Below are 27,274 nucleotides of genomic sequence, written 5' to 3'. Positions count from 1 at the left end.
ACACTACGGCATATCACAATACTGTAGTCCACAACCCTTACAACCTGCAATGTGGACCTAACATGAGCAATGAGTGTGTAATATGGAATCATATGTTAGGACAGCAAATATGGGGAATACATACCTTTACAAGCACTGGAAGCATATTTGTGCACGCACTCCAGATAAAATATAGTGGAAGCAGCTGTTGAGCTACTGACTGCATGCATTTGTCATGGAAATGCACCTTCCTGCAAGTACACTTCCCCAATGTCACACCAAGAATTGGTCTGCTGTGGAAGACGTTTGGCCATCAAATGTGCCCACTTGCCTGCAACAGAGGCAGCCATGGCTTGCACACATCTTGCATGCCATGGCATGGGCCCCATACCCAACAGATAGCACCCAGGAGTTGGGCATGTAGCCATACCACACCATTGCATATAACATGACAAACAGTGCAGACAGTCATGTATGTGGCGAGGATGTATGGGACAGGAACAATGTAGGAAATAAACAGATGGCCATCCAAGACAGATGATGTCACATGTAGCAAACCAGTCATGCAGACTGCCTAGTAACATGCCACAACACTGAGGGTGTTGCAGGAATGTCTAGCAAGTACTAGCTGCATAGTACCTGTGTCGGCAATTGCCTGGACTCTGCAAACACATGGCCCATGGGTTAGGGTAATCAGGTCTGACAGTTGTACCACAGGAAACATCAACCAGGCCTCTCTACAGATAGCATATGCGTAACAGAAGAGGTCTCCAAAAGGCATGCATTGCAATGTGTACTGGTGTACCAAGACCATGTTGGAAACCTACAGACAGTATCATGTATGATGCATGTGCTGCACAACCAACACCTCACCCCACCTCAGGCCCACCATACACCTGTATGTTTGTCATTCATTAGCTGGGACTAGGCTTTTACATGTGGTGTTCAGTGTTTGGGACACTGCAAACTGACACACATGTGTAGGCCATAGTTGTCAAGCATCTGTAAAAAAAATCTGAAGGTGGGGAGGGGGTGTCATCATGACACAACAGTGTACAGTAGCAGGGATACAAATGATGCTATGAATGGCTGTATCTGCACACAGTTAGGGTCAGGAACTGTGGCAGACATAACCCTGACTCCACAGCAATAGTGACAACAGTGTGTGAACTCCAAGGGATGTATACATGAGTTGACCTTGCAATCATGCAGAGTTGGGGGACATTTGTAGGGCAGACTGACCATATACTGGCAAATGCAAGAAGACACAAAAAGTAACTGAACGAATCAAACACAAGGCGAGACAAGTCCAAGACACTCAGGATCCAATATAATAACAATATAATCTTAGAATTTTTTAAGTGGTTTTAAACTGTAAAATGTATATGTTTTTGATTAGGGATTACAAATTCATGTTGGGAAATCATGTTGAGCGCCTTTATTATTTTTTTTTTTTGGTAACTGAAAGCTGTATTGTTGAATATCCTTGTTGTCAAGGATATGACATCATTCAATGAAAACCTCTAGTATTTAAAAAACTGCTTGGCGCCTTTTAACTTGTCTGAAGAAGCTCCCGTTTTTTGAGGAGCGAAAACGGTTTTAATAAAATACGTTTATACTATTATATTGGATCCTGAGTGTCTTGGACTTGTCTCGCCTTGTGTTTGATATACTGGCAAATGCAGATGGCCCATGCTAGTATACCCCTGCCAGGAATAGTAACTGCTGTAGTACACATAATAGTAGGTGCAACAAACCATCATGATATGGGTGTGCACACATATGCACCCATGAAGTGTATGCATCTCAATCAGCATCAGCACAACTAACACATTTGTTTGACACTGTATTTGATTGTACAGGACATATGTCACATATCAGGCTCATGTAATGTTAACATATGCAGTAATGTGGTCCCATGGCATATCAAGGAAGAGGGCGTCATATCAGTAAGAGTGTGTACACTCCCCATAGCCATGGTAAGTCTGTAATTATATTGTATTGGCCATAGATGCACCGCTGATGATGACATCTGTAAATCAGACATCAGGCATTCACAAATGACATCTGTCCACATATCATCCCAGGTATGTGTCGGACAAAAACATAGGGGCTGTGAGCAGCAGAGCAGACATAACTGACACAGTAATACACATTCAGTAATGGTGTGTACACCTGTGAGGTATGGTGCACAGTAAATGGCAGGGTGCTGAACAGGTGCACAGCAATACTGTGTACATGGGTGCAGTGTTTACCAGGAGAAGGGGTACCACCTGCTAGCACAGACCATGCATCACACACGTGTATACTGTTCCTAGCAAGGATTGACTATAGCTGCACTGCATGCTGTTGAGTACCATATGTTATGCATGTTGACAGATGGGTAATGGGAGGGCTGTGTGTAATATCTTTATGCAACCTCACTTGTAAGTGTGTGTGTGTGTGTGGGGGGGGGTTATTTTGTCTATAAGTGCAATCTGGTGGAGTGGAGGGGGGTTGATGCATGTAGGATGTGTGTTTGTGTATGTGTGTGTAGGTTTGGGTGTGTCCATGTATGCACATGTGTGACTGTGGGGTTGTTCATACATCTCGACTTCACTTTAGAATCGTGCAGTACATGGACATGGACTGACACATAAGACACCAGGAATACTTGTCTGATATGTAATCTCAGGACAGCTGATAGTATAATAAGGTCTGTAGCATGGAACATGCATTGGGAGGGAAACTAGACATCAGGTATACTGTTAAAATTGCAATTAGCAGAAAGGTGAAAGAATACCCACATATGTAGCACTACAGATGCATTGAGGAATTACTAGACAACACCAGTTAGTGTATCCAAATATTACTGTTGTCCACATAAGTTAACAGAGCAACAGATCTGGCATCTACTGAGCAATAGTTATGTATGACACTCCAGTGCGTGACATTATTGAGTGACTGTAGTAGCCCCTAACATATGGGGGCCATGCTCATGATGTCTGGACAAACCCAGGGTGAACACTGGATGAAAGCAGTGAGTCCTTTTAAAACTGACTCCAATCAAGTCAAAGAGGTAATGGAGTAACAGGTCATGTTTTGTGATCACTTGTGTAGGCAATCTGAAGAATGATATGGTAATGACTGGTATTAATGAGTGTAAGTTTCCAAGTCTGATGCAGGATGGGGAACTTAAGAGAATAAACTTGGGACAGTCTGTAAATTCAGGGACAGGTAGGTATTGTGGTGGAATGTCAGTGTGTGTGTGTGTGTGTGTGTGTGTGTGTGTGTGTGTGTGTGTGTGTGTGTGTGTGTGTGCATGTGCGTGTGTGTGCGTGTGCGTGTGTGTGTGTGTGGGTGTGTGTGTATGTGTGCACTGTTAAGCAATGATGTACAAATCTTAAGGTGCATTTCTTGTTTCCCCCTCACATGTGGCGAGGTGGGTCAGGGTCCCTCCTGCATGCAATCTGATGTTGGTGTCCATACAGACACTGAAAATGATGATAGGTGTGTTGAGGCACAGGCAGGGTTGTCAGAGGCTGAAACTACGCCATCGTTTGACATCCCCCTGTTATCCACCCCATCCCTGCACACAGTCACAGTGCCTATAGATACTCCATCACCAGTGGCCATAGCAGAGGGACAGTTGGTGGTTGGTGGCAGTGCACAGTACAGTTTGGTATCTATGGCTGCTGTGTCTGGACACAGCAGCCATAGCCGGATGTCTGGCAGGGTACCACATAGGCAGATGTACAGGGGCACTCATGGGAGGACTACTGGTCATTGTGCTCCTGGCAGAAGTACCACATCTGGTACCACCAGACGCATGTTTCAGGCTATCATGGAGGTGCAGGCATGTATGGAACGGTACACCAGACAGGGTCTGAGGCTGCAGAGGGCTGCTTTTTCAGCTGTAAGTGACAACATCCATGATCTTGCAGGTGCTCTCCATTATTATGCAGAGGTTATGGATAGAGGGTGGGATGAGATGGTGGGCCTTTTCGACCATGGATTGTCTATGCTAGAGGATGTGGTGGGAGTGGTGTGACGGCCATGTGGATGTAGGCCAGCAACACCAACATCTGGAGGTCGATGTGGACATGCAAGGACACCAAGGTGCTCCCGTAGTTGCAGTACCAGCCACAGCACTGCAGGGGGGTGCTATCCATACCACACCACAGCAGGCCACATGCACGTGGCCCTGGGCAGTCCCTGGAGGGACCTGGTCCAGCTGATTTGTCATCATGAGAGGAGAGTAACATATCAAGGCATGTACCTGGATGTGCCCATGTAACCTCTGACAGGCACAGTTCCTGTGTCCATGGGCAGAGGTGGTAAACTGCACACCCTGCCAGGTATGGTCTGCAGCTGTCCAACAAACACCTGTTTATGGCAGCCAAATGTCAGAACTGTGTGCATACATACTCACACTCAATACAAACACACCTAGGACAACCCCATACCCACACACACCACATCACCACAGCCATATCAATAATTAAAACCCCTCACTCACACACATGGTGTCAAATGTATGGCCCAGCCTAGGTCTCTGGCAAACCAACAACACACCCTGTGCATATGATACCTGTGCCACATCCCTGTCATCCATAACATTGATGCAGGGGACAGGCTAATATGGTTCTGATGCACACAGTGACTGTACTACAGTGTACCAATGTACTGCTGTGTAACATGTTGCCAGTAGTAACGTTTAATGCTTACATGTCAGGTAGTGTAGCTGTCCAGCCATGATGCATTATAGCTGTTAGTAACACTGAGTGATTGTGGTCTCCACAATGATAGCCATTTGTGTTGTAGGTGTCCATGTATCAGAAGGAGGATGGTCTGCTGTCATATCTCACAAGGGGTATGGCATTGTGCTGACACCTTGGCTGTGCCATATCCTGGGTACAGGTGAACACATGTCACAGGTCTGTATAACAGTTACTGCCTGTGCCACATGTCTGAAAGGTCTGGGGGTGGTGTATACAGGTGAGTGCATGGTGGCTGCTGTTAGCAGCCCTTCTACAGTGGACAATGGTAGTTTTACTGGGTAGTACACACCACATGTTTGTGTATAACACACACAGGCTTAGGTGTTGATGCACTACACAGAGAATACTGTACACATGGATTTATGTACCTGTGCAAGGAACCCATTGTAGCCTATGTAATTCCACCAAGCCAGACTATGCAAAACAATACATTGTGGAATAAGCAGTCCGCTAGTTTATTGTCAATGACGATGGTACCAGCAGGGTACATGTCCCCTTCCCCAATGTAGCGCAATCCTCAACACGGTAAATATATGTGTGCTGGTGTGGGTGGCACATCCCTACCCATTGGAGGGTGAGAGGTGCTGTAGAACCACAGATAGTGTGATAGACAAATACCTAACCTGTTAACATGAACCGTACAGTATTATGGCCAGCTACATGGGGAGATACACTCAACAAATAACCGCAATGATGTTGGCTGTGTCCACAACAGCCCCACCCAGCTATATATATATCTATATATATATATATATATATATATATATATATATATATATATATATATATATACCAACCCCAGTATCGCTGCACACCTCTATAGTGAGGAAGAGGCCATTTACACAGCTAACAATAGTTGTGATGGAATGTATGTCCACAGGATGATACCTGTGACATGTTAGCATATGCCATGCAGTTTTTGGACAGATGACACCCTGGGACATGTATATTCTGCAACCTGAAGCAGATCCCTCCACATATACATGCACACTCTTACTTGGCAACAATGGGACTAGACCCCCTACCGAGGTATGTAGTGCTACTTATGTGTGTGGCTTTAATTGCACACACTGCACAGCTTTTAGGATGAGGCATGTTCCATGCTACATGTTACATGCAGAACATCCCCAGGCAGGTACAGTATGGAAATGGGGGATGTAATGGTTGTATATGGACAGTACATAGTGGACATATCATCATATACACATTGACAAACACATAACATTCAGACACACATCCGAGAGACCTGGGCCTATCAGTGCTAACTACCTTGTCAGTGTGTTCAATGTGTTACAGGTAGGTTGCACACAGCACATGCATAACTGGGCTGGGTAGTGTTATCAGTTACCTGTAAGGTTGATGGTGACAGTGGACACCATACAGTGATACATGGGACATGTACCGGGGGTACCATGGTGTAATGACAGTGTACCCAGCACCCACACCCCACTGTAGATATTGTATGCACTGGAACCCATGATGACACTCTGACATACCCACCACCACACATTGACCAGGACTGCAATACAACCCCTTGTCCATCCCAAGAGTGCTACTACAGGGATATGCATCTAAAGCACATGCCACAGGCATAGTAGGGTGATGCATTGTCATGTCTCTCCTATGGGCAGCAACATCACTATCCCTTATACTGTGTGGCAATGCATATAATAGTAGGAGTATGTGGCCATGGAATGCTGTACCCTACATATATACACACATGCACACATACACACATTTGCCAGACCTCAGTGGGCATCCCATGCCTATCAACCCATTTGTACAACAGTGTTGTGCTGGTACTGCAAGGTCCAGGTAGCCCTTAGGGAGAGGAGCGTAACAAGGTACATTTAATATCCAGTACAGCAGCAGCCACATCTATGGCAGTGGGTGGTGCGGTGGGTGTGAAGGGCCTCAGGGTATTCCCAACTACAGGTCTACTAACACACAGACAGTGATATTCTCAGTAATGCACATGTACACATTTGTCAGTACTGGGGTGCATCGGTGCAGGTGATCATAGGTGTGTACCAGGCTATTGTCCATGGAGAGATGGGAAGTGTAGGGGATGTGCGTACAGTGGTATCATGCCACCTGCCATGTGCCAGCAGGTGATCTATCAACAGACACCACTGTGGTGACCCTCAGGGTGAGAGTGACATGCATCAGCCATTCCTCTGTGTGCCTCCTGCAGAGGGTCGGTGAGGTGCTCCAGTTCACATGTATGCAACATGTATTACATAACATCGTTAGTGTCTGTCTTGGAGACCTGTACCCAAACATGTTCTGTTGACTGTGGTAGTGTAGTTGAGGTATCCATGGTATGTGGTGCATACAGGGTGTTGAGTCCTATCTGTGCCATTTATAACACAGCTGGGAAGACATGTCAGTGTCAGTCAAGCATAGATTGCCTGTATGCATCCAAGATGGATACCTGACATCTGCACATCTGTACAGGGACTGACAGACACCAGCTCACCAATTAGCTATGCAGTAGGATGAATGTGTTGACAGATAGATGTCTCAAATTGATAGGTATACCATTACTACATGACAGCCCTCACTGACATATGCTATACAGACAGTAGTCTACAGTTATTTTCCACATGTCAGATTATTATCCAGTAGGAAATATATAATGTGACACAGCTCACACACCAGGAACATAACAGTGATGACTCAGAGTCCATCCATGCATGCAGGGGTGTTTGTTTCCAGTACTACAATTAGCAATCTACTCTTGCTTGGGAAAGCACTGTCAAAAGTAGTAACATAATGATGCACTACATGCCAGTGTGACTGCATATAACCTGGGCTACTACCGTTGTATGTAATGAATTCACATGGATAAGAGTGTTGTACAAGCCATATATACTCAAGTGCCCCAGACAGGAAACTCACACCCCTTGCTACTGTAACGACAGCACATAGACGCATGTTATGTACATGGCAATACATACACTTATTACAGATGTCATTACCCTGTTATGTTATCAGACTGTGATGTGAGCACAGGTTACCAGGGCTGAGCCATGCTTAGCAGGTGTCAGCATTGCTGCAATATAACAGCTAAGCACATCTGCGCACTGGTAAGCGAAGCCTACACGCTGTAAGTGCCCGCACATTTAACCATACATTAGCACTGCTTAGCTTTGCGCAAACCTGAGCAAACGTGCTTAAAGCTGCTCAACACTGCCTTAACCACTCTGTATTCAATAGCCCTTGTTCTGCCCAGCAACAAAATAAACAGCCCTTGGAGGACTTGAACCCAGGACTCTGTACATTATAGACACAACAGTTAACCACTACGCCTTGACAGCTGTGAAGACAGTTGCTGTTTTTCCAATATATCTGTCACTACACATATTGAATAGTATAGAACAATTGCTGTGACGTCTACAATTGTGTAGTACTTTTTAGTGATATTACTGTTGCATCACATATGTTATATCTAAATATACACATATCAGATACATATGATGTGATACAACTAGGAAGCCTATACACAACAGCAATGTTTACACATGACAAGGATATGGATATATACATATACATATATAGATATCTGTGTACATGTACATACACACATATATATATATATATTCATATATATGTATTTATGCACATCTGTATAGTGCATCATATATATGGCCATATATAGATCTCTCTGTATATATATATATATATATATATATATATATATATATATATGTACATCATCTATGTGTATATATATATATATATATATATATATATATATATATTTATGTCAATATATATGTAGATATCTATAACCATATGTGTGTGTGTGTGTGTGTGTGTGTGTGTGTGTGTGTGTGTGTGTGTGTGTAAATATATATATATGTATATATATATATATATATATATATATATCTGTATATGTGTAGACATATATAGATGTGTATATGTGTATATATATATATATATATATATATATATATATATATATATATATATGTGTGTGTGTGTGTGTGTGCATGTATGTATATATATATATATATATATATATATATATATATATATATATATATCCATGTATGTTATGTATATGTACACACACACACACACACACACACACACACACACACACACACACACACACACACACACACACACACACACACGTGTGGACCAAGCCTGACAATGCGGATGTTAACAGCCATGTACATGGGTATATCACGTAAATACTGGACTACATATGCCTACACAGTTTATGCATTTACACACTCCTGTCTGTCCTGACACATAATAACCGGTGGTGCAGAGGTCACATGGCCACATGCTACCCACTAGTTAGTGACATACATCTGTACAGCATCCCACTGCTTTGTCAGAAATACATGGCAGTTATGGTGGCCCAGCAACAGTACATTTGGCAAATATCTGGACATAACATCGCACTCGGTAATTACACTAAGCAGCTAGGCATGTAGCAAAGCACTGTGCAAACTACAAGCAGACTGTCACAGCACAGGCCTACATTTCTTATGGGGGAATACACATGTACCTGCAAATATGTCAGGCTCTACAGTCATGTCACAGCACAGAGTAACAGACACCTGTGTGAAAGTGCATACCCACAACCAATGTGAACACAGCCACATATGGTAATCAAGCTTAATATTACAGTATATAGACTGTCTTATCAACACCATCCTCATATGTGCCACTAACACCCTAACCCTACATATACTGGGCCACGGCACAGTGTGGTCCAATACCTGTCTGTGGTATGGGACATGTGTGTGTTTGGCCCTACAGACATGTAAGCCAGTAGGGTACCATACACTGGAGCAACATGTAACATCAGATAGAACAGGACTAAGAACAATGACATCTACCACAGTCTGTACACAGCCCAACATACGTATTCGCAATACACATACTGTCAACAGTCACCATAAGTACACAGACCTCACTACTGTACACACAACCACAGAATGCCCAGGTTATGTCCTCAAATATAACCCCTACTATACATAACATATCTAGCAGTCTGATATCTAACTGGCTGGTTATCAGTTATGATCTAAATAAATAATGGTGTACAGAACATATGCACCTCTTACTGCATGACTTATGTACAAAGGTTGACAGACTTGTGGCTGGAAGCACAAACACTGGGCCAATATTGGCATGTTGCTGTGATATCCTCATACATTTACTGTTGTAACAGGGTTTGATGTGACGTATGTCCTATGAGGGGTGTGAAGTCTGTAACTCTCATGGCTGTCACCATGTACTGACTGCAATCCTCAGACTATGCTTCTACGGTTTTAAGATAGGTGATCTGTGAGTAACACAAGCCACATAAGACTCCAAACACTGGCCAATCTGCAGATAACCCTACAGGTGGGAGTTTCCTCAAACACATAACACTGTCATGACAGGTATTAAATCATGTAGACCAGTCATATCTACACAAACCCTGTTAAACCAACATTACTCCAAATGCAGAAGTGCAACACTTACATTCTGTAGTCATGTCTGGAACACCCCCCTCCTGTTTGTTGGCCTGTCTCCACAGTGTATGTTGCTATTGGTATATCCGACTACCATCTGTGATGCTGTTTGCCAAACACCGACATGAAGTCCTGCTCACAGTGAATGAAAAGGGCCAACACCCACATGGTGTTCCTAGGTATAGGAGTGTGTTTCCATGCAATTGGCTATTGAATGTTACCACAGCTGTTCCACATGCAGTCAGCTAGTGGGGGACTGCAATTCGTGCAGAGGCCATCAGCTGATCATGAGCATCACTTACAAAACACAAGCTGCTGCCTAAGCAAAGCAGGTGTACTTCTCCACATCCACCAGAAAAGAAGTGAGAGAGACAGACAGAGACAATGTAAGACAGGGAGGGGGTGGAAGAGTAAAACTTAAGCATGTTTGGGTCACACACTTACAAGTAGGGGGTTTCAAACCCCTGCCTGTCTATGTATTGCTATCACATGTCTATGCAGTTATTGCATGCACCACAGAGCTTACATGTTCAGAAGCTGTCCAAAGGTATATTCGATGGTGAGTGACATCAGAAACAGTGATAAAGGAGGGATAAGGTAGGTGTAGTACACATGCCTGACAACAAGAACAGGTGTCAAGATCGACACAGCCACACTCTCTCAGGGACTCACACATATTGGCAGGGTCAGGATTAGACTTCCTAACTAACTAGTTTGCCAAAATACAGTAATATGCAGGTATCACATGCACCACAGGGGTTATCAGGATGATATATGGGCAAAGGGTATGTAAAGGTGTCTGACATCAGAAGGCATGCTTCAGTAGGCCAATGGGAGGTGTAGTGAGTGTGAATGGCGTCCAAATCATTATACTCCACACAAACACACAGACACAGGTTTGCCAGTACAGACATGTATGGGTGCATTGCTTCACAGGTGTGTAGTGGTTGACTGTGCCAGAAGACTGTACAAGGCTAGGTAAAGGGTATACCTTGGCATCAGGCCACATGACAATGGTCTGCTGTGTGGCTCAGGGATGTAGTGTCTGGATTGGCCCACACAGGTGGGTATTGTAATCACCATCCAGTCATCTGGGTTACTATTGTGGGGGACCATTGCTGTGCAATGCTTGACATGTATGTGTTCTATATTCCATAACATGGACGGTGTCTGGGATGTGCACATGTCCCGCATGCATGTTTTGTGACATGTGGAAGTGTACCCGGGGTGTCTGGGGCATGTTGTGTAGACAGATTGTTATCATCAGATGTGTCATTCCTGACCTCATGTAGTGTGAACTGGCCATGGACACCAGGTTGACACTGCACGTACATTGACAGCATGATACAGATATTCCCTGGTGTCAGTGGCATCTGTCCATACAGGGCATGTGTATAAGGCATGGTATGTCCTTTGTGGGTTACATTTGCTGGCTCTACAGTTGTTGCAGACATCCAGTGGGGAACATAGTGAAGGAGCACTGTATGCAATGATTTGCCTATTGTAGGGATGGGACAGGGTGCCATGTCCTCTGTAGTCCACTCCAATCACACCATGGTTAATTTCTGTGGGCAGTATGCAGGAAACTACCAACATAGTGGTTGTTGCCTAGCCGAGTGTTTTTGTATATGTGACATGGGTGGAGAGTGTTCTGTGGGTAATACAGGGGTTGCCTTTGTTGTTCCCCAAGCTCTGATGTCACATGTAGGGGTATGGATTGTCTACCCAGCCTCTTTGCTGTTTGACATCTGTTATCCTTGTAAGGTGGACATTGTGACATATAATAAGCCCACCATATAAGAAATTTAAAAAACCTGCTCCACAATGAGTCCTGATGTTAAACACTCACCGTTACCTCCACACAGGATATGTATGACAAACACACACACACACACACACACACACACACACACACACACACACACACACACACACACACACACCAAGTCTCACAGTTGCCATGTCTGGGATTAGAATTCTTACCTAACTAGTACATCACACTACAGCATTACACAGTCATAGCATGTGCCATGGAGCTTACTGGGCTACTTCTTCCCCAAAGGTGCATTTCAAAGTGAATTACATCAGCAGGCTTACCAAAGTAGGGCAATAGAAGTTGTAGTGACTGTGAATGGCCTCAAAACCATTGATTCCTACACAGACAAACAAACACACACACAAACGTTTACACTTGCCATATCTGGGATTAGAACTCCTATGCAGCTATTACATCACACTGCAGCATTATGCAGTTATAGCACATGCCACGGAGCTTACTGGGCTAGTCCTTCCCCAAAGGTGTATTCAAAGTGAATTACATCAGCAGGCTTGCCAAAGTAGGACAATTAAGTTGTAGTGACTGTGAATGGTCTCAAACGCACTGATCCCTACACAGACAAACAAACACACACAAACTTTACACTTGCCATGTCTGGAATTAGAACTCTTACATAACTAGTACATCACATTACAGTATTACGGAGTTATAACATGCGCCATGGAGGTTAGTGGGCTCATTTTTCCCCAAAGGTGTATTTCACAGTGAATGACATCAGCAGCCTTGCCAAAGTACAGCAATGGAAGTTGTAGTGACTGTGAATGGCCTCAAAAGCATTGATCCCTCCACAGACAAACAAACACACATACTTTTATACTTGCCATGTCTGGGATTAGAACTCCTACCTAACTAATACATCACACTACAGCATTACACAGTTGTAGCCCATGCCATGGAGCTTACTGGGTTAGTTATTCCCCAAAGGTGCATTCCAAAGTGAATGACATCAGCAGTCTTGCCAAGGTTGGGCAATGGAAAGTATAGGTCATAGGTTCATAGCTTCATACATTGTACTATGCTATCAGCCCTAGGGCCTATACGTGCCTAGTCATGACAATTCCCTGGTTATGTTATCCCACAATATGTACTTCCCTGGACTCCTGTCTATCAGGGCAACTGACATGATCCCCGGGGTCAATTTCCTATCTCCCATCCACTTGTCCAGGTTCCTTTTGAAGAGGACCAAAGAGGCACTCTGCTTGCCATTTATGGGCAGTCTATTCCAGAGTCTGTGGAGTCCCTGGGTCAGGAACACATCCCTCAAGCATGCATTGTTCATTGTGATGACAAGATTTGGATCCCTGGAGCATGTGGCTGTGAGGATTTGGAATTCTTTAAGTGCAGTATGTCCAACAGCTGTGGGTCTGTCATGGCATGGTATGTTAAGCAGAGATCACCTCTGAGAACACAATATGTGACAGAGTATAGCTGAATGATTTTTCAGACGGTCAGCATAGGGCATCAGGTTTAGGCCTGTGATTCTTTTAGTAAGGTATATCTGCAGCCTTTCTAGTTGTTGCAGGTGTCTTGTGTGGTATGTACATAACTGGCCATTGTAGTCCGCACTGGGTCTACCGAGAGATGACTACAGTGGGACAATGGCCTCCTTTTTCCTGGATGTAAAGCCCTTAGTGATGAGGTGTGCCACATAGGTAGATTTCCTGACTGTTGTGACGATGTGGTTATCAAAGGTGAGACCACTGTCCACCTGTGTCCCTAAGTCTCTTATCACACTTTAGGTGTTTAGTGTACTGCCACATATGTGGTACTTCACAGGTACATGTCCCTTCCCAAAGGGGATAACTATACATTTCTTGGCATTGATCTTGAGGCCATGGCTCAGGCACCAAGCATGTCTTTCTGTAAGGCCCTTCTGTAGAATATCCACATCATGTGGGGATTCAATATTGGCTCCTAGTGTGCAGTCATCTGTGACCTTTGTTTGCCAGAGTCCCTTACTGTTGAACAGTACTTCAGAGCAGTAGATGCCAAACAAGGGCAGTGCCAGGATTGAATCCTAAGATACTCCAACTGTCAGTTGTCTGGGGCTGGGGTTGGTGTCACCTACATTTACAATGTGGGTTTTGTGAGTACAGCAGTTGGTAGCCCATCAGGTGACATAGGGATTAATGGTCAGCTTGATACATTTATCTATGATTCCAGACTGAGGGATGGTGTCAAAGGCCTTGGCGAGGTCTGGATAGACTGTGTGAACCACCTTACCCTCGTCCACAGCTCTAGAGACTGATTCACAGTTGTCAATCAGGTTGAGGTGACATGATTGGCCCTTCACAAACCAAACCTCATTGGGGTCCAGTGTTTGCAGGTTGCCAATGTCTTTGTTTTAATTTCCATGATAATACATTCCATGCCCTTGCAGATCAGGCACATCAAACTGATGGGGCTGTAGTTTCTAGGATCCAAGGTGGCTCCCCCATTGTGGACTGGGATAACTGTAGCTGTGCGCCACACAGTGGGCACAAAGCCTAAGGTGTGGCTATGATTAGACATGACACGTAGGTGAGGTGCCAGTTCATTTTGTAGTTCATGTAGTACATAGCCCAGGATGCTGCTGGTCCCATGGCTGCTGTTGTCTTAGCTCTGGAGAGTGTAGTTTTTACCTATGTGGCCATTATTACCAGAATCTGGCAATCTTTCAGTGTTGAGATGGGCCCTTTTGGGGGTGGGAGGGGGGAGCAGATGGAACTGACTCGATCTGCCAGGATATTGGTAATATCCTTGGGAGCAGTATATTTAATACCATCCTGTTGTAGCTCAGAGCAGATCTGAGCACTGCCATTTAGATTCCTGACATAGCTATGGAATAGCTTGCAGTTGTCCTTGGCATCTTTGGCTATATTATGTTTGTAACTAGCTTTGGTGGATGTTATAAGGAATCTCGGCTTCTTACTGCGGCTGGTAAAGGAGTATTTTACATCCTGGAAATTCCTCCGTTCTTGCAACAGTTTCTTCCTTTTGTTATACAGTATGTTTATGGCAGGGGGCCACCACATTGGCTTCCTTTTCTTGGTGGGGAGTGTCTTGGTTCTATATTGGATGGTACGATTCATGCACGAGTGGATGTGCTCGTACAGTGCCTTCATGTAGGATTCAGTAGTCATCCTTTCAGTTCCCATCTGCATGGGTGTCATTGATATTAGTCACGTCTGACATGTATAGCATGACATTGGCTTTGGAGATGTGTGTTACAGAGGTTTCCTTACAGGGGTGTGGGAGAAGGTTGTGAATGTTTAGCTCATGGGCAGACCTGATCACCGATGGAGTGCCTATAGATGTGGAGCATTGATTTCCCATGTTGGTAATGACCAAGTCTAGGATATTTGAGCTCCTGGTGGGACTATGGGTTACTTGATCCAGGGCATTGGGAACTATGACTTCCAAGAACCGTTGGACACATGTATTGGTACACAAGTATTCTTCCCAGTTAATGGCAAGGTAGTGTAAGTCAACCAGTATTAGGGTGTTTGGTTGCATCATAATATTTCCCAGTATGTTTCAAAAGCTGTAGTGGGAATCTTGGGGCATGGTGGGGGATCTGTAGCAAGCCATACAATTTGGATTGCAGTCTGACCTAGTGTTAGTTGCACAAGGGGTATTTCAGACACATTCTTTTGGGCAAGTAGCCTGGTGGTGTGAACATCCTTGGTGAATATGGATACTCCTCCACCTTTATTGTTTTGATCCTGATTTGCTGGCCGACAGGTGTGGTGAGAGCTGTACCTGGTATTGCAGGGGTGCTCTCTGGAGCCTTGGATCAGGTCTCTGTTACTGCACAGATATCAATGTTCTCCATTTTTAGGTGTGCCTAGTGACTGTGAATGGCCACAGAAGCATCGATCCCTACACACACGCACACATTTTCACAGTTGCCATGTCTGGGAATAGAACTCCTACCTAACTAGTATATCCCACTACAGCATTACTCAGTTATAGGACACGCCACAGAGATTACTGGGCTATTCCTTCCCCAAAGGTGTATTTCAAAGTGAATAACATCAGCAGGCTCACCAAAGTAGGGCAATGGAAGTTGTGACTGTGAATGTCCTCAAAAGCATTTATCCCTAAACAGATAAACACACACAGAGTTCTACAGTTGCCATGTCTGGGTACAGAACTCCTACTTAACTAGTACAACTCACTATAGCATTACAAGGTTCTAGGATGCACCACAGAGATTACTGGGCTACCTTTTCCCCAAAGGTGTATTTCAAAGGGAATGATATCAGCAGGCTTTGCCAAAGTAATACAATGGAAGTTGTGGTGACTGTGAATGGCCTCAAAAGCATTAATCCCTACACAGATAAACACAAAGATCTGCAGTTGCCATGGCTGGGAATAGAATTCCTACCTAACTAGTACATCACACTACAGCATTATGCAGTTATAGGACGTGCCATGGAGATTACTGGGCTATTCCTTCCCCAAAGGTGTATTTCAAAGTGAATGACATCAGCAGCCCTGCCAAAGTAGGGCATTTGAAATTGAAGTGAGTGGCCTCAAAAGCATTGATCCCTACATAGACAAACACAGTTGCCATGTCTAGGATTAGAACTCCTACCTAACTAGTACTTCACACTATAGCATTACAGTTATAGCACACACCATGGAGCTTATAGGGCTACTCTTTCTGCAAAGGTGTATTTCAAGGTAAAGACATCAGCAGGCTTGCCATAGTAGGGCAGACACAACACTCAGGCACACACAAGTTTATATTCCACAGGTATGTGTATACAACTGCTAGATGACTACTGACTTGTACAGTCATGTTACACAGTTAGCACAAGCACCACAGACACTATAATCCTGGGAATACCAGAGATAAATCTCTACAGTGATTGACGTTTGCACATCATGTGGTTTTAGCCAATTGGATGTTTGCTGGGTGGGTCAAGCCTCATGATTGGAGGTTCTTTATCACTGTCTGTCACTCCCTTCCACACATCTATGTATGTTTTTCCAACCTTCAGTGACCTATGTGGGACATGTAGTGTCTGCAAATGGGATATCCACAGATCCCAGCAAAGTTGAAGCTGTGACATCTTGGCCCAGACCCGAAACTATCACAGAGATGTGATCTTTCCTGGGGTTCTGCATTTACTATAGAAGGTTTGTAGAAGGATTTTCAGAGATAGCAAGACCCCTCAACGATTTGCTCCAAAATGATGAGAAAGCAGATGAAACAGATGAAGATATTCTTGGCCACCAGGACAAACCTCACCATGCCTACATAGTGACCACTCTCACACAATATACAACACACACCAACCTAACACATGCAGCCCTGCATATTGTACACATGCTACAATGTATCCTGCTACTTTGGCCGGCTCATGTAATCTGTGCTCCACTGTTATTATACCTACACATACATGTTACTATATTCCTACAAAGGATTGGGGGGCACACCTGACACTTGTACACATTTGCTATAACTGTACTGGTATTTCAGGTACTCCCTTTCATTCTGTATTTTGACCTAAAATGCTGACTAGAAGCATATCAGTGAACTGCAGGTCTTAGGTTTGATGGGCCTACATTTCAGTTTCAGACTTCTTACCCTTCAGAACTAACATCCCACTGCCTGACCTGCTGTAGTCTGTGTAGTTCTGGAGGGGGGATGTTCTCCATAGCCATCAATCAGAGGCTTTAGCACTGCCTTTGTTTGTGTTTGTCTACACTTGCCCTGCTGGCTGAGACTGTTGGGTATGTGAGCCTCCCTGACTGGCATGTGTGCGTCCTATGGACACACATGTGGACCACCACATTTCCTGCAGTGAGTTTTCTCACCTTGTATAGTACTGGCTACTGTGGTGACACCAGTATTTGTTACAGATCTCATGCTGCCACTATAGGTGTCTACTATCTGCTGGCATCTCATTCAGCCACCCAATTCCCTTGCATGCTCACATCCATACCATAGATACAAGTAACAACACATACTACTCCATTCAGCAATTGATAGGGAGAGTGACTTACCTTGTGGCTGTGGCAGTATTGAGGATAGTGCTGGAGGGCTGACTATGTTAGATGCACATAGTACACTCCCTATACATGGTTAAGCATAGGTAGTGTCATGTTTGGCATCCCTTTTACTGTATGTGAGAGAGGTGTCATTCCCTGGGTTCCTACCATGTCAGTGTATGTACTATGTTTTGCATCTTTACCACAGCCTGGGTATACTGGGCACACCTCCTTCTGCCTACTAGGGCAGGCTGAGGTTGTTCCTCCTCCGAGTCTCTCTGTGCCTGTGCAGGCCTTGGTAATGGTGGGGGCTGTGTGGCCCTGCCCCTTGCTGTTCCTGCTGCAGCTGTTTACACAGGATCATATTGTGTAGCATGGCACATACAGTGACAATTTGGGTACATGTAGCTGGAGTACTGCAAGGCTCCACTGGATGTGTCCAGGCACTGGAACCATGACTTGAGCATCCCAAACACATGCTCTATTATGATTCTGGTCTGTGCGTGTGTCTCATTATGGAGTTCTTGTTTGGGTGTGTGTGCATTTCTGATGGGTGTCATCCTATTTAAGCCCAGGGGTGCACCTCGCAAACACAGTGCTCATTTGTACACGGAGCTGCTATTTCCTGGTTTACTTTCTTTTTCATTTAAAAACATGGTGCATGACGTGCACACCCGTTTAGGCAATGTAAACAGTGCTTGGCAGCTTCAGACACACTCCCTTGCTTAGCTCTGCTAAGCTCAGGGCAAACCCAAGCCACAGGGCTCCAATTAGCTTACATTACCTGACACACCCCTCTATGATGTCAGCTAGCTCTTAGGCTTGCATCATGGTCTTTCTGCACCTACATGGTTGGGTGCAGGGTAGCCATGTGGGGGGATATGAGATTCAGTATCATTCCCCTCATTTGCATAGGATTGCCTGCTAATGCCTAGTTACAAGTCTGACACTGAGCCTTCCCCTTTAGAAATCACTATTCACTGGCTATGTTGTCTTCTGCCTGCCATTGAGTATAATGGCAAAATTGTGGTTTTGGATGGAATGCTTATTTCAAGATTTTTTTTTATTTTCGGCCCGACCCCATTTGCGTGCCACTGCCCTACACTTAAAACATCCGAAATCAGCTAAAAAAAAAAATAAAAGTTATTTTTTATTTTTTTGCAACTGTTTTCCATGCCAATGGCCATATATTTGGCCACTGGCATGCTTTCCACATTATATACACCCTTTATTTGGAGCTATAATGGCTCCGTTTTGTAGTTTGCAGAGATGTACTCTGTTACTAACTGATTACATTTCTGCAGGCTACACTAGTACTGCACGGCCAGCTGCCAGCTTTCTGGATGGCAAATTCACTTCATTTGCATGGTTTTCACCTGCAAATGGGGTAATTTGCATTCAAGAGCTGTGTCAGTGCAGGAGCGCTCATACACATCCTGGGAACTTGTTCCTGGATCTCACGTCTGCCATATTGCCTCCAGCATCTCCTGCACTATTCCTGCATGCCATGCAGAGCTTGCTGAATCCTGGAGAATTTTTTATAAAGATCTTTAAAGTACCATTTATGTAATTAGATTTAGTTGGACTATATAAATGCATATGTAAGACATGCAACATTTTATTGTTTAGAATTCTTAATGCATTATTTGATATTCTAAAAGTTTTTTTCATGTATAGTTATGTATGCATTATTTTACATGTTGCTATAGAAGTCCTGCTTAATTATTATTTTATGATTTTGTATAGTTTATGCTCCAGTGTGCAATTATATAGATGTGAAAACTAGTCTTACTTTTTTCCCAAGATCTAATTTAATGTATAAAAACAATTCTGGATGTCTTTGGGAACCAGGCAAAATGTTAAAATAGTCTTTAAATTATATATTTAGTAAAATGTTTAGCTGGCACTAATGAGGTAGTTTCAATAATGTATTGATATTGATATAATTTAAATAAAATTTCATCTATTTTTTAAATGGAAAATATTTTATTTCAGTTTGAAGTCATTCATTAATAGTTTTCTCACAGTTAGTTTATACAATGCAGTGTAAGCTATTAGGGTGATGGTTTTATTATTTTACACTCCCAAATTTCTTTATATTTGTCAATTGTTTCATGATTTATTTTATAGCTTATTTAAATTGCATTTGCTTTTTTCATTAAATTTTAATGAAAATAATAGTGTTAAAAGCATCATCAATAAATAATAGTATTTTTGATCCAGAGCACCTAATTGCCTTAACAAACTTTAATATTGTTACTGTAGCTTATTAAAATTTTTGATCCAAAGCACCTAATTGCCTTAACAAACTTAAACGTTGTTACTGTATCTTATTAAATTTGCCAAACATTCCATATCTAATGCAAGTAACAGAGCTGACAAAGAACAGCTTTTCTCTTTTATAGCAGTGTTTAAGTCTTGTGAAACATAACCTCCAATAGTTGCTGTAAGTGAATATAGGTCTCTGGAACCACCCATTTCTAGTACTTCAAATAAATATAACAATTTTAATGAATTAAATGTTTTTATTATCTAAACTCATTCCTGCTACATATGTATTATTCCTATTTGTATAATCTATTGACATAATAACTTTCTAACTTTCTTGATATTGTTTTGTGTTTGTCTTGTGTTCTTATAAGAAATCCAGTTTGATAATCAGCTGTTATAGTAGTAAAGCTGTTTTTATTCTAGTGGATAAAACTAACATAAAGATATTATAGTCTGTATTTAAAGTAAAGTTTATTTAAAAGAGTCACATAAACTTAGATATTGTTCTTGTTTTCAAAGGGGAATAGTTAATGTATATTTCCTTAAAGGAGGAAAAATGTTTTCATTTTGAACTTTAATAAATATCTCTTTTTAATATATAAATGCCATATTTTGAAGAGTATAGAAATATCAGAGATTTTTTGAAATTGTATTCAGTGCTGTTTTTTTTCTGCTCATTTAATTTTGAATTGGTTATAGGTTATCAAAATCTTTCTTCTCTTATAATTTGATATGCTATTCTTTAAAAAATATTCTAAGGTATTTATATTTATATCTTCTTTATGTTTTCTGTTTTATATATATGTATGCATATATATATGTGTATATATATATATATATATATATATATATATATATATATATATATATATGTTTTATATATATATATATATATATATATATATATAAATATATACATATATATAGTTTTCATACCATTTTTAAAAGCAGTAAGGAGTCCATCTGTATCAATAGCAAGGTGAGAGACTTGTTTATCTCATTAAAGTCATTCTGAAATTGAAAGGTCCAACATTATTAAACTTCAAAAATGAAAAGAAACCCTGCATGAATACAATGTGCCTTGAAAGCCTCAGAAGTTAGCAATTATGAAACTTTTGTATTTTAAAATAAACAAGCTTTAAATCTACACTGGCAAAAATAGTTACTTTCGTGTTATTATCACACAAAATTGCAACACTTATGTTCATAGGTGTTTACTAGGCTAATGACCACAAGGGCCTTTTTAAGCATAGCCATGCATCCATAGCCGGCCTTAGGCATAGGCCAACTAGGCGGTCGCCTAGGGTGCCACTGTAGAAGGGGCGCTTTTCCACAGTATTTATTTGGTGTAGGTAGACCAGGATGAGGGCAGCTGGGTGGTGTTGGGGGGGCGCCGTGGAGCCCTTTTGCCAGGGCACCAGCTGACCTAAGGCCGCTGCTGCATGCATCCCAACTCTCTGACAAGTTCTGGTACCCCTGATAAGTGTAAGCATGGACTTGAGAAGTGAAACATTTACAAGCAGGGGCATCCATTTGCATATTAAAATATGAAAGCCATTTAAAGGCAACTCTCCACCATAATGCTATGTTCAAAATGGTATTATATGAAAGCAGTTTTTAAATTAAAAATATACTGTTTCAGAACTAACAATTGAACATAATTACCTTTGCTTAAATTTATTTTATGTTCATTTTTATCCATGTATCTAACTGTCTGTCTATCTATCCTTTGTTGACTGGATTAATACCACTAAGCTAGTGACCTCTTTTGAGGGGAGACCCAAAGTGGTATTTACACTGCTAGGGAAAATTTGTCCAGGACATCAGGGAACTTTGTTACTCTTTTGGAAGGTACCATAGCATGTTTTATATCCACCTGAACTACTGCCAACTCAAGCAGATGAAATGTTAGATTAACATTTCTTCTAGCAGATATCAGACACAGGAGTGTAGCACTAAAAACATGTTTTAACCAAAATTATTTGACTTTTTCTTTACAATATATATTTGTTTTATCTTTTATACCTGTATTTCAGTGTGATGACTCATATTTTCATTTTACAAAGCTATGTTTCATGCATGTTAAGAAATCTGTATAGAATTTATTTGATGACACCACACATTTTGTTCATTTTTCTTTAGTTTTCTTTGCAGACCCACCTATTCTTTTCCAGTTTTCTTTGCCCTTGTATTTTCAGAGTTGAGTAAATCCAGTCCATTTCTTCAGCATTCATCACAAATAGTGATGAATATTTTTAATCATTTAGAATAAACTTTTTTTCTGGCTAGATATATATGTCTTTTTAGTGTATTCTTTTTTTCTGCACTGTAATATTAAAACATTATAAGTTATTGTCATATCTTATAATGATGATGATGTTTGCCATTACAGGAGGATTGAATCAAGCATCTCATAGGATGAGTTCTTCAGGTGTGAAATAAACTTAACAATAATAGAACTTGGAGGGATTACTAGAGTTATAGGTATTTTATCCAAAGATCATGTGGTTCTCTCAAGCTAATAAGTCCTGCTTGTAAATTCATTATTTTTGCAACAATTTAGCTCACATGTTCTCATATTATCTCCTTCAAGTTTTCTTGGAGTCCATAAATTCTTAAGTTATTCCTCTTTTCTCTCTTTTCACATATTTCAATCTTTTCTAACAACCAGATATTTTGTTTAAGAATAAACTGTGTTCATGCTTCTTCCACTCTCACTCTATTCTCCATGTCTGAAATTGATGTCTCTCTACATTTTAGCTGTTTTCCTTGCTATCCGGTTGTTTAGAATTCAGTTTACTTACTGCAGTTTTTCTGTCGCTTTTCCATTTTGATAGCAAAGTTATTCATGAAGGAGAAGTACTGTAAATACATCACCATCTGATACATGCATTTTTAATTGACATGCCATGATGATTAAATCTTTTCAGTTCTAATTTCTAGTTTAATACAAATTTGTTACTATTAGGAAATCTGCAAACTAATTCCAGAGTATAAATCTGAAACAACTAGTGAGAAGGTCACTGAAAAACCAATCATTAAAAACAAAATGAAAACTCCAGCAAAGCTAGAGCTTCCACTGAGTGACCTCCCAAACCTCTTGTATCAGAGGCACATGGGATATATGCAAATGATCCTTATGAACATCAGGTATTTCAGCTAATTGGTGATTCTGAATGCCCATAACTTGTTTCGTTGTTTTAATGGACAATTTCAGGCCAATAAAGCCAAATCCCACTAGCTGTGGATATGCATATTTTGGCCTTGTTATGACCTCATCAGCACAGCACAAGAAGAGTGTTTGACTAAGCATTAGAAACACAGGGCTGTTATACTCAGCTGATGTCCATTATCATTAGGGTCACTGCAAAAATATCCCAAACAACAAACTTAAACAACGAGTGAGAAGGTCACTGAAAAACCAATCAGTAAAAACAAAATGAAAACTCTAGCAAAGCTAGAACTTCCACTGAGAAATATACAAATATGACAATGTCTCACAGACAGAATTCTTAGTGTGGTAATCCAAGTTATCTGTATATGGGCCATACAGTAATGTCTTTTATATGGGAGGTCGGACGCAAATCTGGCTATTTTATTGTAGCATATATTGAGTTTCATCTTATAGGTGGTGTGTAGGTTTGTGAGAATTTGAGATGGATGAATGAGTTGGGGGGGGTAAAAACAGACCGTGTCTTCTGTAGAGTCTGTAAGATAGGACCTAGTGCAATAAAGATACCATGTTTCATTTCTTTAATCATTTTAAATCATGCCAAAATTTTAGAATTTATTTCACCTCTCATTTATTCTGCTGCTTCCCTTTTAAAATTCCTCTTTGTGGATTTCCTTGTGCTTGTAAATGTGTTTTACTACCCGTGTTTCCCAAAATGGCTGCTGTTCAGTAGCCTGTTCCACAGCCTCATCTCAGTCTCCTTCCTTCTGCCACCAGTACAAATGTTTTTTTTTTGTTTTTTTTTTTAAGAAGAATCATAGCATATCCTCAGTATTTTTTTTAAATAGTTTACATTTCATATAAGATTTTCATCCCATTATATCTTCCTCAAAGATACATTCTCTTATAGAATACACATAAAGGAATGCTACAGCATTTTATTGATTGATTATTTTCACAGTGGTAGAACTGCACTGAAAAAGCCAACTCTTTGTACTTAATATTGGCTATGCACTCTAAATTCCACACATGCTGACAACTGTGTAGCTTTAACTGCAGTATGGGATCAGCTTATCAGATTATTAAACATTGTCTGAAATGTCTCAGTAATGCATTAATTAACTGATGGTATGGATCCAGACTTTGTCAAATTTAATTAATTCAAGGTTATTTGCTGCCCTTGTTCTCAAGCATTTATATCTACATATTATTATAAAAAATGTCAAGTGTGATATATTATGCAAAAATATTCAAAAGCAAGTTGCTACTTGCTTTTTGAAAGCAGATTATTAGTTTACTCACCACTGAGAATTTAAAGTGGCAATCTGACATTAATAAATTAAGCAATCAAATATATTTTCATTTACAACCAAGTCAAGTTGGTTAATTAATATTGCTGATGTATACTAGCATAAGCTCAGTTCTCACCGCTCAGATCTTAGTTTAATCTGTATTATACATATAAGCATTTTAGTCAGTTTGCTGCAAATTCTTGAAAAAAAAAGTTATTTCTGGTGCATAATTGTAAGTATTACATAGATTACAATTAGGTTGTCTTTACTCGCCTTGTAAATTTTTTTTGTAGAGCATGGCATTACAAAATCAGGCATGTCTTTCTAATAAAATAGCTTTTACCTGTGTACCAGCCATGATACACTTATTTCCCTTACCTTATTGCAACCAATCAGACCTATAGTTGATGTTAAATAACAATGCTATGAAATTCTATGTCACAGAAATAGGTAAATGATAGATGCAAAGTCAAGAAAATCATCAAGATTATAATTTTCTGTATGACTATTAAATGGTGAAAACCTTATTCCTCTTGCTCCATCCTCTATATTATTAATTTTCCCCTCCTAGCACACATATGCATGTTGTGCACCCATGCACCCGCATCAACACACACACACACACACACACAAAACCCACTCAGACATCAACAAGCACTTTTAACTGCTGGAAGCCAATCATATTACTCTGAAGTGTTCTTAAGCAAAAGGAAAGCTCATTTCTTTTGAATACCATATATTATATCAAGTGATTTCCAGTTCTCCAGTTTTGTAACCTTTTTACATTTATTGATATCAATCATTAATTTCTTAGGCTTGCTACTGGTTTAACGTAATTCAGAGGCTTCCTGCCGTACATGAGGATATCATAGTCACCAAAAGTGATATCACAAAAATGCTACATTTCCAATTCTTTATTTTAATGACAAATAATATTCCTTGTATATCAGCCAAGTGAAACCCTAAATATCCATTTACATTCCAACAGAGGATCAATATTATGCATGACTTTGCCAAATAAACTCTTTTTCTATGATTTCACATCAGCCATGTTCTGAAACCCCTAATCAGTCTTCCACTCTACCTTCCAAGAGGGTCTATATCAGAACATCGAAGTATTAAAACTTCGAATGTTCTGATATCGAACACTATTCAGTGAACACTAAGAATAGCGAAGCTGCAGAACAGCAAATTAATTCTTTCCATAGGAAAGAATTCAGTTGGTCGATTCTGTGGCTTCGCTATTCTTAGCGCAGTAGTGGAAAGTTACGAGTTGGGTTCAGGTAAGTGTGCGATTGTTTGTACATTAGGGTTAGGGGCGGGTTAAGTAAGTTAGGGTTAGGGCATGGGTTAGGCATGTGTGCGATAGTGACAGACCTTAGGGTTAGGGGCAGTTTAAGTGAGTTAGGGTTAGGGCGCGGGTTAGGTGAGTGTGCGATAGTGATGGACCTTAGGGTCAGGGTTTGGGTTAAGGTATGTGGGTAGATAGTAGTGTATGTTTAGTTTAGTGTAGTGTTAGATGTAGGAATTTAAGTGTATGTGTGTGGTTGCTGTTTGTCTGATGTGCTTGTGTTGTGTGTATGTGTTTCGGAGCACAGCTGTTCTGAATGTTCGATATTTTCATGCTTAGATGTTTTGGTGGCTGATGAAATAGCATTTGCTATTTTCATCTTTCAATAACGTGATATAAACACCTCCTAGATGCCTGACGAACTTATCCATTTGGATTGGGGCCCCATGTGAGAATATTCTTGGTATAAGTCATTGTGGGAAGGATGTGTGTATGAAGAATGTCCTATTATGATACCACCCTCACAGCTGTGTGTGGTGGTTTCTATTCGTGTGCCCTACCAATGCTCCCAGCCCAATTACACATGTGTATTATATATTAACACTCTATACTATCACTACCTCCACCAAGTATTTGGCTGTAAACCACATCCCAGGAAAGATGAGATGGCAAAAATACCATTCAGCCATAACCTCGTGGTTGATTTTTCAAGTCTTGGATTTACTAACGGAACCCAAGTTGCCTGGGTTGTTGTTAGGGATCCATCCCTCTATAATGGTGAACAAGCTCGTTCTATAAACCTTCATCAAAGAGGGACAGCTGAAATGCTTTTGTTGGCACTGGAAATCTTTATTTATTAGTAAGACTAAGTCATTTGCATGTGGTGTGACAGGCATTGCTTGAGATTTTAAATTAGGATGCATTGGAAGTGTGGTATAGGGCACTATAATACTGTGTTATACCATTCTTAGAAAATAGGTTGCAAAACACTAAGAAGCTGATTGAATAAAACAGACAGACAGACCAAAAATACTGCATGCAGCCAAGTTAAAAAAAAAATCAACAGATCTCTTCATAATTTACTATAATGAATGAATAAAAATTTCAAACAAATCTAGAACATAGGAAGTGACCAGTTCTATTGCATATTTTCACTAGACCATTTTTGAATGTTCGTTTTCTTCTATACATTCAGTTTTATGTCACA

The sequence above is a fragment of the Protopterus annectens genome, chromosome 7.part0 (genome assembly GCF_019279795.1).
Source record: "Protopterus annectens isolate FY-2018-M chromosome 7.part0, PAN1.0, whole genome shotgun sequence".
Taxonomy (NCBI): domain Eukaryota; kingdom Metazoa; phylum Chordata; order Ceratodontiformes; family Protopteridae; genus Protopterus; species Protopterus annectens.
This window is presented reverse-complemented; position numbering follows the sequence as displayed.